General features: G+C 44.3%; 1 protein-coding gene across 3 annotated transcripts in view; it reads left to right on the top strand.

Annotated features, from left to right (window-relative positions):
• FLI1 (Fli-1 proto-oncogene, ETS transcription factor) overlaps positions 1–13,511 on the top strand; it is a 1,144,904-nt gene that overhangs the window by 927,283 nt on the left and 204,110 nt on the right. The window lies entirely within an intron of this gene.

The raw sequence follows: 13,511 nt of genomic DNA, 5'->3' as shown, positions 1-13,511 counted from the left end.
TTCACCAGCATGCAGTGTATAGAGAGACGGGCGTTTTCAATAAAAGGATTTATTTATTGAACAGTCTTCCTTCTCATGCAAGAGAAATGAATTGCCACAATTGCAAGACTTGTTATTATAAAAAGTGCGTACAGTAAAAGGAGTATTACGAAATAATACTGTAAAAGCATTGATATGGTTTCTTAGCCATACGATAGTTAAAATGAATAAAATATATACATTCATATATACATTTGGCTAACGTCCTCAACTGGTGCTTCTAACTACGCCTACCCCGGTGTACCTGACCTAAGCCTAATACCTGGGAGGGAGTAAGTGAGTAGCAGTTTAAGTTAAGTTGGTTTTGCCAAGGGTTTGCTTCAAGAATTCACTCTAAGGGTTTAGTCAACCCCGTACCTCTGGAATAGAATGTTGGAGGTCTGGTATCTCCTCTCAGGACTCGATATTCCAGTTACCCGCGTGGGTAGGCTGGAAACGCCGGAGCTGGATTTTCTCGGCAGGAGAAAAGACAGCGTCTTTCTCAGCGCGTCAAGGAGGAGGAGGGGCAGCGTCCGTGGGCTTCTCGCATCTGCTGGGCTATGCAAGGGACAGCTGTTCTGCTCCTGTATTCACCACCACCATCGTGTGTGCTGAAGGCAACGTTGGTATTATTTATACCTTAAAGGTGCCTTGTTTGACGTAAGTTTTTGGACATAAGACGTCAATAAAGATGTCACTAAGAATTGGTCGTTCTTCCAGTGCTTGCAAGAGTTCTATTACTAATCAAAACAAAGCAAGCAGGCTTTCCCAGGTTGCTGGGGTTTAATTTGTTGAAAGAACTCGGTGTTTTATCTAGGAATCTAAGGAAGTGGCTTCTGCTGTGTCATGTACTTTAATGAGCTGCAGAGACGAGTTACTGAAATATGGCTCTGATCGTTTATGCCATCATAGGGATATGTATTGATTATAGCCGTATAGGGGCATAAGGTCACAATATTGATCGGGGTCCTATATAGAACACAACACCCACTCCACGAATTTATGTCCATCAAATTACTAAAGACTAAAGCAATAAGAAGCGCGTGTATTCCTTCCCACCCCAAAATACATATTGCATTTGAAATGGCGTATATGAAATACATGACAGTATAGGTACTGTACGGTTTTAAGCATAGAAATCATTCAAAAATTATTGCATATGTAATCAGTTGAACGATTTTGCGAAAAATTACACATGAAATGTCTCTTAATACAGAAAAGAAGGGCAAGACTATTTCATCACATATAAATACAATTGCTATAAAATGTGCTAGAGGCAGAGGTAAAGTTTTTGTCTCTAGATCTACTAAAAATAGAAGTTCTGTTCTTTATGAATAGTTCTACTTTAAGCAAAAGTATTTGTGCCAAAAAAAATAAATATTTTGAAAAATGTTTGATTCAAAAATATTTCATGGTGAACGGGGAAATAGAGTTCCAAACGCTTTGCAGTAGTTTTTGTTTATCAAAACTGAAGGCCGAATTCAGAGTTCATGGGAACGCTGTGCGCCGGAATGCTTTCTAAAAATCATTGTTTCTGTTCAGGGGAGAACATCATATCAGACAAGCTCTCAAAGAATAGGTCTACATATTAAGGTGACAGTTCGACCAGGTACGATAGTGCAGTAACCTGGCAGTTGTGAGAATGATTGCTATCATCGATGTCTGGATCAGCAATGCTCACCGAAGGCCTGTACCTGGGTGATGTTGCTTTCATTTACCACTTCACTGCCGCCACCTAGTCGTAGTGCAGGAGTCTCAACAAATGCCGTCATCAGGATTGGTAGCCGCTGGGGACAACACGATGCATGCGCCGTTACAGGACTTAGCAAAGTATCGATATCCATTGGTACTGCTGATGGTAGTGCAAGACAGGTGTCTAACACGCATTCTTCTCTGCATAGCATACATCGAAGCACAGGTAAGATGCAGGTCTGCCATATAGGTCTGAATGAAAGAAACCAGGTCATGTTCAGATCTCTCAGCCGGGCCAATCCAAGGATTCTAGTTATGCGGTCCCGGTAGCGTATTGCTAGGATCGTTTCTTCCATCCTTGCCGGAGTCATGTCTAGCAGGGAAAGATCTAAAGCCCGCTCAATGCATATTGTACACAGTTGGATTGTTTGACAGATATCCTTTCAAAACCTAGAGCTAAAAAGAAGCTGCATCGTTGTAATAAGCACAGGTGGCATTGGCAAATGTGTGGCTATTTTTAGATCTTGCCTGAGCCAGTGCGCATGCGCTGCTCTGCGAGGCTTATAGTAAGGACTTCTATCTCACACATCTTTAACCTCATGTTGTTTTTTTTTCCGGCCACTCATTCGATTGGCTTCCACAAAAGGCTTCCACAAAAGAGAGCACGCAAATGGCCAAAGGCTCAGGGTATGACCCGCCTTATCTTTAAATGTCCCCTCCCATAGCCTATGTGTCTCGGGAGCGAGCAGCAGCGCCATCTGTTTCCAATTATCATGCCCACGCTTGTTTACATTTGCCTGTCTCGCGGTCGCGCTAATTAGAAACAGATGGCGTTCACTTTTGTGGCCACGCAATTCTTTTTTCTTTTAACTTTGATGCCCATTCCCCCCTCCCACCCACTCCTCAGCAAAGTACTTGTCTTTTTCTTTCTATGTTTTGTTCTTTATTTTTGCCCACTTTCTGTTCTCCACTGCCATGTACCGTGGCAGAGACACTCCTGGAATAATCTGATGCTCTACAGTGTATGGCATAGGTATTACTGGAATAATGCGGTGCTTTCCGGTGCCTGGCAGACGGACCCTAATACAATGCTTTCTAGTATTGTGGCAGGCGCACCCCTGGAATAATGCAGTACTTTCCGGAACCATGGAAGACGCACCCCTGGAATAAATAATGCAGCGCTTTCGTGATAGACGCACCAAAGTAATTATGGGGTGTCTTATATATGTTTAGGGAAAATATGCCTGTTAAGGAATCCCCAATCTTCATGTCTATACTCTTGTGCAGAAAGTCGTTCACCACATGCTTGAGGCTGGTACTAGTGCCCACTGTAGCCCTGGTGGAGGGGCCAAGTGCAGCCTCCCACGCCATGTGGTCACAGAAAAGCCTCCAGCCGAGACTCACGTGCTGCCATTGTTTTACCCGATTTCCTGTGCTTACAAAGATTAGGGCTCTAAGACACAGAATGACATTTGCAGCGATGACCAAGGCCTGGGGTAGCCTGAAGCAAAAGCGCGCCTAGTGGCAAAACTAAAGAACAAGAGAAATGCCAGTACTGATTATTATTGAAAGATATTTGACCTAAATGCAGAGATCATACACATTTGGAAGCTCATTAGTAGCTTGTTTATTTAAAAAATACTCTGTTTTATAACAAATAACAATTGATCACATAGTTAACAATCCAAAAGAAAATTAATGAATCAATTGTGGACAAAGAGATTAAAAAACAATTCACTCATACCTTCATTCGCATCATCACATATATACTGATACACAACATATCTCATTCATACAATCCAAGCAGTGCTGTCATGCCTGCAGTACGATCGGCAAGGCAGGTTAGAGTACGTTCCGCTGTTCAGACAGGTTATTATTGGTTGGCATGATTGGCAAGAAGCGTCAGAGACACATGTGCGCATGCGTTAGCACCACGCATGCGCTACTGAGTAGTATTCGAGTGATAAGCCCGCCCCGACCTACAGGAAGTGCTTCGCGTTCAGTTAGAGTGTGTCATTCCCGTTCCGGGTTCACTTCGGCGTCCGAGGAGCTAGGAGAAGGTTGGCGTGCAAGTACTCGTAGGTGCCTTCGTTCTTCCGTGTAGCGGCTTGCTTCTGGAAGAGTTTCTTTGTTTTGCCTTATCCCTTTGAATTCTGTTTACCGCGGTGTGCGGTGGTATCTTTAAGTTGATTCCGGGTTGTTGCCTCAAGGAGTTGGAGGTTTACTTTTATGTTTCATGCTCGTAGCAGCGTGTGTTGTCAGACCCCTCTGTGGAGGGTAATTCATATATATTGAGGCGCACCTTGAAGGTGTGCAGGGTGAGTGTTTGTGCACTTTCCGCTAAGAAGTTTGATTTGGTTAATGTGGGGAAAACAGACATGTAATAAGTGTTGTTGTGATTTAAAGGTACAGACATTTCGTACACAGTCCGTTCCAGCTTCCTCTAGAGTTCCTGTCGTTTCATTTGTATTCCTTTGGATTCATGGGGCATTACAATGTCCCTAAGGTACATTAAGACACACAGTACATATCATTACAGGGAAGACACAGGGAGGGGTTTCTTCTCATGCTTGTTTCTTATATATTCTTGCAGTGTCATACAGAAGACACCATATACCCCAGCGTGGACGAAGACTGTGGAGTGTCTGTCTTTTCCTCCCCCTCCTACCCTTGTTTTGTTCCCCTGTGTTCCTCTTAGTTACTTTTTGGGTGTTAGTGTTACTTCCTGGCACCCGGAGGGTGACGAGGGGAAAGCAGGGTGAATAGCAGCGTGGATCCAGGGCACTTCCGAGACATAACAGGTGCGTGCATGACAGAACGCGAAGCCTTTATGTACAGTGTCTCCTAGGTGTCATGGAACTTACGCTGCAGGACGTTGCTAGCATGGTGGGTAATCTCCAGAGGGAAACCCAAAACATCTCAGATAGGTTGGCTGCTTTGAGCACTCACGACGGAGATAGAGCCGGGACCAGCAATGCAACCCCAGTAGTGCAGGTTGTCACCCCCCAGACTATTCCTTTAGCTCCACCTGAAAGGTTTTACGGGGAACCTTCCAAATGCGCTGCTTTTCTGACACAATGTCAGTTACACTTTTTATGTAAAGCTGCCTGTTTTCCTACTGGCCAAGCTAAGGTGGCTTTTGTACTGTCATATCTTGGAGGGTCAGCAGCTAATTGGACCATCCCTTTAATAGAAAAAGATGACCCTATGTTATTGGATTATGAAGCGTTCAGACAAGCACTGCGAAAAATGTTCGACAAACACACCTTTACTCATGCTGCAGATACGGAGCTTCTACATCTGAAACAAGGGTCTAAAGATTTGGTCACCTACATTACCATCTTCAACAGATTAGTGGTAGAGGCCGATTGGCCTGAGAATAAGAGAAGTGCTCTTTTCTATAAAGGGTTACGAGAGGACCTCAAAGATGAATTGGCTCATGTAGTTGATCCTCCCTCAACATGTCCTGAGTTAATAGATCTTGTGGTTAAATTAGATCACAGATTTGGCGAAAGAAGGAGAGATAGAGGAAGATACGAATACACTAGATACAGTCATAAAGAAAAGAAAACAGAATCTGATACTAAGGTAGATGAACCAGAACCCATGCAGATAGGGAGTCTAAAAGGTCCCTTAAGTGAGGCAGAAAGACAAAGGCGGAGAGTAAATCAACTATGTTTATATTGCGGAAAAGCAGGACATTTCGTACGTGAATGTCCTGTCAAACCTAAATCCTACCGCAAATCGGAAAACTAGAAGACCCTAAGGTAATAGAGACCGTACCGCAGGGTCCATTGGTTCAAATGGTCTCCTCATTGGTGAACAATAAAGGACATTTTTTTGTCACAGCCATCCTAACCTGGTTGACACAGTCAATAACACAGTCGATAAGGATTGATTCTGGGGCCTCAGGCAATTTCATGGACTATAGTTGGACCATTGCCAATAACATTCCTACTGAACTCAAAGAGACCCCCGAGGAAGTGTATACCATAGATGGGAGTCCTTTAAGATCGGGGCCCATCACACATGCCAGCATCCCCTTAGAAATGTGTATCAATTCCACACATAAAGAACGTTTAACGTTTGATTTGATAGAATACCCCCAGTTCCCTGTGGTCCTAGGTCTTCCATGGTTGCGTCTTCACAACCCTCACATAAATTGGAAGACCACTAGTATTACATTCCCGATACAAGACGAACAATCACCTCCTTTTGATATTGTTCATAAACATTCGTCGTCTGAAAAACTCTGTGCCACGCCCGTACAAAAAACTGTACCCGTGGTGTCAGAGTCCCTTATGACCGCAACTCAGGAAGAACAACCAGATGTCACACTACCCCCGGAGTATCAAAGGTTTCATACCATTTTTGATCAGAAACAGGCAACCTGCTTACCACCTCACAGGGCGTATGATTGCCGAATTGACCTCCAACCTGGCGCACGCATACCCACCAGCAGGGTGTACTCCCTTACGGAGAAAGAAAATCTGTACTTGAGAGAGTATCTTGACAACATGTTAGAACTTGGGTTTATACGACCCTCCAGATCCCCTGCCTCTTCTGCTTTATTTTTTATTCCTAAACGGGAGGGGGGTTTACGTTGTTGTATTGACTACCGCTCATTGAATGACATCACCATAAAAAACAAATATCCTTTACCGCTCATCTCCTCTCTGCTCGACCAGGTGAGGGATGCTGTATGGTTTACGAAATTAGACCTGCGTGGAGCCTATCACCTGGTCCGGGTAAGAGAGGGCGATGAGTGGAAGACAGCCTTCTGTACTAAATACGGGCTGTATGAATATTTAGTGATGCCCTTTGGCTTGTGCAATGCTCCTTCAGCATTTCAATACTTCATCAATGAGGTGCTGAAGGAGTATCTTGACAAGCACGTCATAGCTTATATTGACGATCTACTGATCTATTCAAAGTCGCTAGAGGAACACGTGGAGCATGTGAAGTCGGTTCTTCAGCTATTACAAGAGAACGATCTGTATTGTAAATTGGACAAGTGTTTCTTTCATCGCCATCAAGTAGCCTTCTTAGGATTCATAGAGTCCTCTACAGGTTTGCGTATGGACCCGAATAAAGTCAGAGCTGTTCTGGATTGGCCCCCTCCCAAAACCGTGAAGGAAATCCAGCAATTCATTGGGTTTGCTAATTTTTACAGACGTTTTATTCACCAGTTTTCGGATTTAGTGGCTCCTATCACGAGATTGTTGAGGAAAGGGGTACAGTTTCAATGGTCGGAGACTGCAGATAAGGCCTTTCACCTCCTTACGACTTCCTTTACACAGGCTCCTATTCTGAAACACCCCGATCCTTCCAGTCCCTATATCGTTGAGGTTGATGCGTCCCAAGTGGCTCTGGGAGGGATACTTTCTCAGGTCGATGCTTCCTCTGGTGAATTACATCCGGTGGCCTATTATTCCCACAAATTGACACCTGCGGAGGTGAACTATGCTGTTGGTGAGAGGGAACTCTTGGCCATAAAAAAGGTATTGGAAGAATGGAGACAATATCTCCTTGGAACGAATCACACAGTCACTGTCCTGTCTGACCATCGTAATCTCCAGTACCTTAAATCTGCCAGAGCTCTATCCATGCGTCAGTTGAGATGGACTCAGTTCTTTAATGAGTACGATTTTAAGATCTATTTCAGAGCAGGGAGGCAGAATGGGAAGGCGGACGCCTTATCCCGTCTGGGGTTCGATCCGGTCTCGCCAGTGGAGACGCCTCCCTGTATTATTGCTCCCCATAGATTAATTGAAGTGTTGCATAATGAAGAAGACTTCTTAGCGCAGGTTAAGCATGCACAGAGTGAATCTACTGCTAGAGCCCTAGCACAGCAACACCAGGCCATTGTCACAGACGATCTCCTGTACATACAGGGAGGGTTGTTTATCCCCACAGCATCATTACAGCAACAGGTCATGGAATGGTGTCATAATCATGGGGTGGCGGGACATCCCGGATATAAACGGACCTTAGAATTAATCAAAAGACATTGTTGGTGGTCCCATATGGCTAAAGACGTACAACAGTTCGTGCAAACTTGTCATGTCTGTGCACAGAGCAAGTCCTCCCATGAAGGGGCGGTGGGTTTGTTATTGCCCCTTCCTACACCCACAGCACCCTGGCAATCGGTATCCATGGACTTCATTGTGGAATTGCCTAGAACACACAGGGGCAATACTACTTCATTAGTAGTAGTGGACATGTTCACCAAGGCAGCTCACTTCATCCCGCTTCCAGGTTTACCTACCTCTGCAGGGTTGGCGGGGGTGTTTCTGCAACAAATTGCAAGTCTCCATGGTCTTCCATCTGTCTTGGTTACTGACAGGGGGTCCCAGTTTATCTCCAACTTCTGGAAACAGCTATGTAAGACATTACAAATCGAAGTGCGTCTATCGTCTAGTCACCATCCACAGACTGATGGACAAACCGAACGTGTCAATCAATGTCTTGAGCAATTCTTGCGATGTCAACTGTTACAAGAACAAAAAGAGTGGGATGAACTGATCTGGTTGGCAGAACTGTCCTATAACAACAGCCATCACTTTTCCACCTTATATACACCCTTTTATGCTTCATATGGGTTTCATCCTAAGGTGCTGCCTTTCCCCCCATTGAGGCCTTGTGCCATTCCGGCCGTTCAAGAGTTAGTAGCGCATTTACAGGTGGTTCATGCTAACATACATACCAACCTTGACAAGGCCAAGACAGAGTATAAGAAGTCTGCTGATGCACATAGACATACAGGACCCGTGTACCATCAAAACGACAAGGTGTGGTTGTCCACCAAATACTTGGCATTGAAGGGAACCTGCAAATTAAAGCCCAAGTATATTGGCCCCTTTTCTGTACTCAAAATTGTGAATCCAGTAGCCATCAAATTGAATCTGCCCCCTTCGATGAAAATACATCCTGTCTTCCACGTCTCATTATTGAAACAGGTATTGCCTGGTACCCGCCTTCCTCTTACACCTCTTTCAGTGACGGTAGATTCTGATGTGGAATATGAAGTGGGTGCTGTTCTGGACTCCAGGAGAGTGAGGAGCCGTCTTCAGTATTTGATACACTGGAAGGGGTTTGGTGTGGAGGAAAGATCTTGGGAACCAGCGTCTCACGTCCATGCGCCCCGATTGCTACGTGCTTTTCATAGGCGGTACCCCCACAAGCCCAAACCAGTGGGGGGCGTTGTGGGAGGGGTGTTCTGTCATGCCTGCAGTACGATCGGCAAGGCAGGTTAGAGTACGTTCCGCTGTTCAGACAGGTTATTATTGGTTGGCATGATTGGCAAGAAGCGTCAGAGACACATGTGCGCATGCGTTAGCACCACGCATGCGCTACTGAGTAGTATTCGAGTGATAAGCCCGCCCCGACCTACAGGAAGTGCTTCGCGTTCAGTTAGAGTGTGTCATTCCCGTTCCGGGTTCACTTCGGCGTCCGAGGAGCTAGGAGAAGGTTGGCGTGCAAGTACTCGTAGGTGCCTTCGTTCTTCCGTGTAGCGGCTTGCTTCTGGAAGAGTTTCTTTGTTTTGCCTTATCCCTTTGAATTCTGTTTACCGCGGTGTGCGGTGGTATCTTTAAGTTGATTCCGGGTTGTTGCCTCAAGGAGTTGGAGGTTTACTTTTATGTTTCATGCTCGTAGCAGCGTGTGTTGTCAGACCCCTCTGTGGAGGGTAATTCGTATATATTGAGGCGCACCTTGAAGGTGTGCAGGGTGAGTGTTTGTGCACTTTCCGCTAAGAAGTTTGATTTGGTTAATGTGGGGAAAACAGACATGTAATAAGTGTTGTTGTGATTTAAAGGTACAGACATTTCGTACACAGTCCGTTCCAGCTTCCTCTAGAGTTCCTGTCGTTTCATTTGTATTCCTTTGGATTCGTGGGGCATTACACTGTCCCTAAGGTACATTAAGACACACAGTACATATCATTACAGGGAAGACACAGGGAGGGGTTTCTTCTCATGATTGTTTCTTATATATTCTTGCAGTGTCATACAGAAGACACCATATACCCCAGCGTGGACGAAGACTGTGGAGTGTCTGTCTTTTCCTCCCCCTCCTACCCTTGTTTTGTTCCCCTGTGTTCCTCTTAGTTACTTTTTGGGTGTTAGTGTTACTTCCTGGCACCCGGAGGGTGACGAGGGGAAAGCAGGGTGAATAGCAGCGTGGATCCAGGGCACTTCCGAGACATAACAGGTGCGTGCATGACAAGTGCTCGCTCGACAAGGGAAAAGATAATAAACCCTATGTGGGGCACCTGGTCTGCCAAACCAAATAACAATTATTACTTTCTACTTCTTTTCTTGATCTACACCTAGTTGTAGCCAATTCAAATTGATTGATTTAAACACTAATACAATGAAAATTAAATGCGACAAAAATCACTACTCAATATGGGACAAAAGTTCTACACAGATGAGTTAAATTACATGCAAATAAACTTACGAATAGACTATGGGATTGGGGTTATCCGGAAAAGTTAGTGAGAAATGCAATGAAACGTGCGCAATGGACCCCAAGAGAGTCCCTCCTTGAGAGAAAGAACAAACCAAAGATGAAACGCCAAGTGTGTGTTACCACATTTTGTCCAAATTCGAATAAAATGAAAAAAATAATCTCTCAGAATAGGCATCTTGTTAAAAATCTAGACAGTAGTCTAGCATCCCCGCCGCTTTCAAGAAAGGAAGCAGTATATCAAACCATGTAGTAAGAGCATCTATTCAAAAGAACCCTAAACCTACACTAAGACAACTCATGGGACTAACACCGTTTGTAGGCCATCATAAATGTGGTACTTGTGTGTGTTGCGAACTTACAGTGGAAGGCTCCCTTTTTAAACTTCATGGAATCTTCTGGAAGCACGACACATTCAGCAACTGTAAAACAAAGAATGTAATCTACGGGATCACGTTCCCGTGTGGATTGCTCTACATTGGCAAAACCAACCAAGAAGTAAGGCAAATCTCCCAGCATAAATCACGTATCAGAACGAATGTTGAGACCGCACCACTGGTAAATCATTGGAAAAAGAAGGCACACAGTATAAATGATTTACGATGGACTGTGATCTCGAAAATTGAAAGAGATTTACGTGGAGGCAATATTGAACTGAAATTGGCCCAAAGAGAGGCATTCCTGATCATTAAATTTGACACGGCCGTCTCAGGGCTGAATGAAATGTCAGAAATTTACAAACTGTAATCATGTTCGGATTGTGACTTTCAAGTGTGAAACAAGGATGTTGCTGCTTTAGCAAGATGAGCAGCAACTGCCAAAAAACATGTTATCTAGAGTATGAAGGGTATGGGAGCCGGACTCCATTAATCCATCAAGATTCATATATTTCATCAACCAGTCAAACTTCAACCAGTCCACGAATAGACCCCACCCCGGGTTGCATGACCTTGACACTAATTTGTAAAGATGAGCTATCGGATCATATATTTATAGAGGGTATAGTGTCTACATATAAAATGCATGTTAAGGCAATGCCAACTTTGGAGATTGTGACAGAACATCCTTGGTATTCTTTTTAGTGATTCATGTACTTGCTCCGGTAAGTTGCGTTTTTAATATGCATTCCTTAACTTTCCTGCATTTAGCGTCCTAAAACGCGCATGCGGGGAATGAATAAACTACATTACCCAAGTAACGTTTGTGGGAGAGTGACGTCATTATCACAAGCCGAGTTTGCCCATTGGAACAAGAGGCGGACTAACATTCTCATAGTGAGCGTCTTAAAACGCGCATGCGCGTAATAAACAAACTACATTATCCAAGAAACCCATGCGGAATTGTGACACCATTACCAGACGCTGCGTTTGCCCACTGGAGCAACTAGCAGACCCCAGTTTCACAAGCGGGAGATTCATTACATTCCTGTAAGAAGAAAATCGTTTTCGTCGAAATTGTTTACACAGAACCGCTTGAGAAAGCCACTCAGTATTTATTCCGTGGTGGCCCTCTTTTCTTTTTCCACAAATTAGCCTCGAGTAGATACCGCGCAAGAAGAACACGAGTGTCCTACTCGCCCGCCGTCGGCACGAGGTAAGACAAACACAGAGCATGTACAATATTCCGTTTTGTGGAGATTGTGTAAAGAAAAGGATGGTTAAGGAGCTGACTTTACTATTGTTACAATTATTTTCAGACTAAGCTGCCACTGCCCCCGGTGTGGCCCTCCATTTCCATTAATAAAAATCAAGTGGACCTAGGGGAGAGATTTTTCTAGGTAAGATCTTTTTATGGAAACACAGGTTAACAGTTTATGCATTTATCGAGAATACACTTTGTTAGACTGAGACCTGACCAGAGCTTCTTGTGTATGTCTATCCCCTCCCTCTCTTCTCTTTCATTTCTAGAAATCATCTGCTCAGAAAAATGTATACCTGAGTGCTTCTTGCATTTCTGGTAGTTGGGGTTCGAGAACAGTGTTTGTGCCCATTGACTTTTGAAATAGGATCTAGTGAGATACATATATATATATTTTAGTTTTTTCACAGATTGGTGTGGTCCTGAGGAGAATCCCTGAAGTGCTGGGATTCGAAACGCGTAGACCATTGGTTCTGCCAAAAGTTTTGTCCCACTATTGAGTTGTGATTTTTGTCGCATTTAATTTTCATTGTATTGGTGTTTAAATCAATCAACTTGAATTGGCTACAACTAGGTCAAGTCAAGTCAAGTCAAGTCAAAGAATTTATATAGCGCTCTACATACCCAGAGGGTCTCAAGGCGCTTGGGGAGGGGAGGGGAATTACTTGTCAAATATCCACGTTTTAAGTTGCTTTCTGAATGCTAGGTGATTCTGAGTAAGGCGAAGGTGAGTGGGAAGGGAGTTCCAGGTTTTGGCTGCCAGGTAGGAGAAGGATCTACCTCCGATGGTGGATTTGTTGATGCGGGGTACAGTGGCAAGGGCTTGGTTGGATGATCGTAGCTGGCGGGAGGGGGAGTAGAAGGACAGTCGTGTGTTGAGGCATTCTGGTCCGATTTCGTAGAGTGCTTTGTGTGCCTGGGTTAGGAGACGGAAGGTGATCCTCTTGTTGACGGGTAGCCAGTGGAGGTTTTTCAGGTGACCAGAGATATGTTCTTTACGCGGGATGTCTAATATGAGCCTGGCTGAGGCGTTTTGGATTCGTTGGAGTTTTTTCTGGAGTTTAGCGGTAGTGCCGGCGTAGAGGGTGTTTCCGTAGTCCAGTCGGCTCGTGACCAGGGCGTGGGTGACCGTTTTCCTAGTTTCGGTGGGGATCCAACGAAATGTTTTTTTGAGCATGCGAAGAATGTTGAAGCAGGATGAAGAGACGGCGTTGACTTGTTTGTACATTGAGAGTGAGGAATCCAGGATGACGCCCAGGTTCCGTGCGTGGTCTGTCGGGATGAGTAATAATTGTTATTGGGTTTGGCAGACCAGGTGACCCACATAGGGTTTATTATCTTTTCCCTTGTCGAGCGAGCACTGCTTGGATTGTATGAATGAGGTATGTTGTGTATCAGTATATACGTGATGATGCGAATGAAGGTATGAGTGAATTGTTATTTAGTCTCTTTGTCCACAATTGATTCATTAATTTTCTTTTGGATTGTTGACTATGTGATCAATAGTTATTTGTTAGAAAACAGAGTATTTTTTAAATAAACAAGCTACTAATGAGCTTCCAAATGTGTATGGTCTATGCATTTAGGTCAATATCTTTGAATGATAATCAGCACTGGCATTTCTCTTGTTCTTTAGTATAATAGGCTCATCCTTACTGATCAGAGCCATACCCGTTTTTGGTCTTAGTAGTGGC

The sequence above is a fragment of the Lissotriton vulgaris genome, chromosome 2_1, assembly GCF_964263255.1.
Source record: "Lissotriton vulgaris chromosome 2_1, aLisVul1.2, whole genome shotgun sequence".
Classification (NCBI taxonomy): domain Eukaryota; kingdom Metazoa; phylum Chordata; class Amphibia; order Caudata; family Salamandridae; genus Lissotriton; species Lissotriton vulgaris.
Note: the sequence above shows the minus strand (reverse complement) of the source record. Positions and strands in the feature narration are given on the sequence as shown.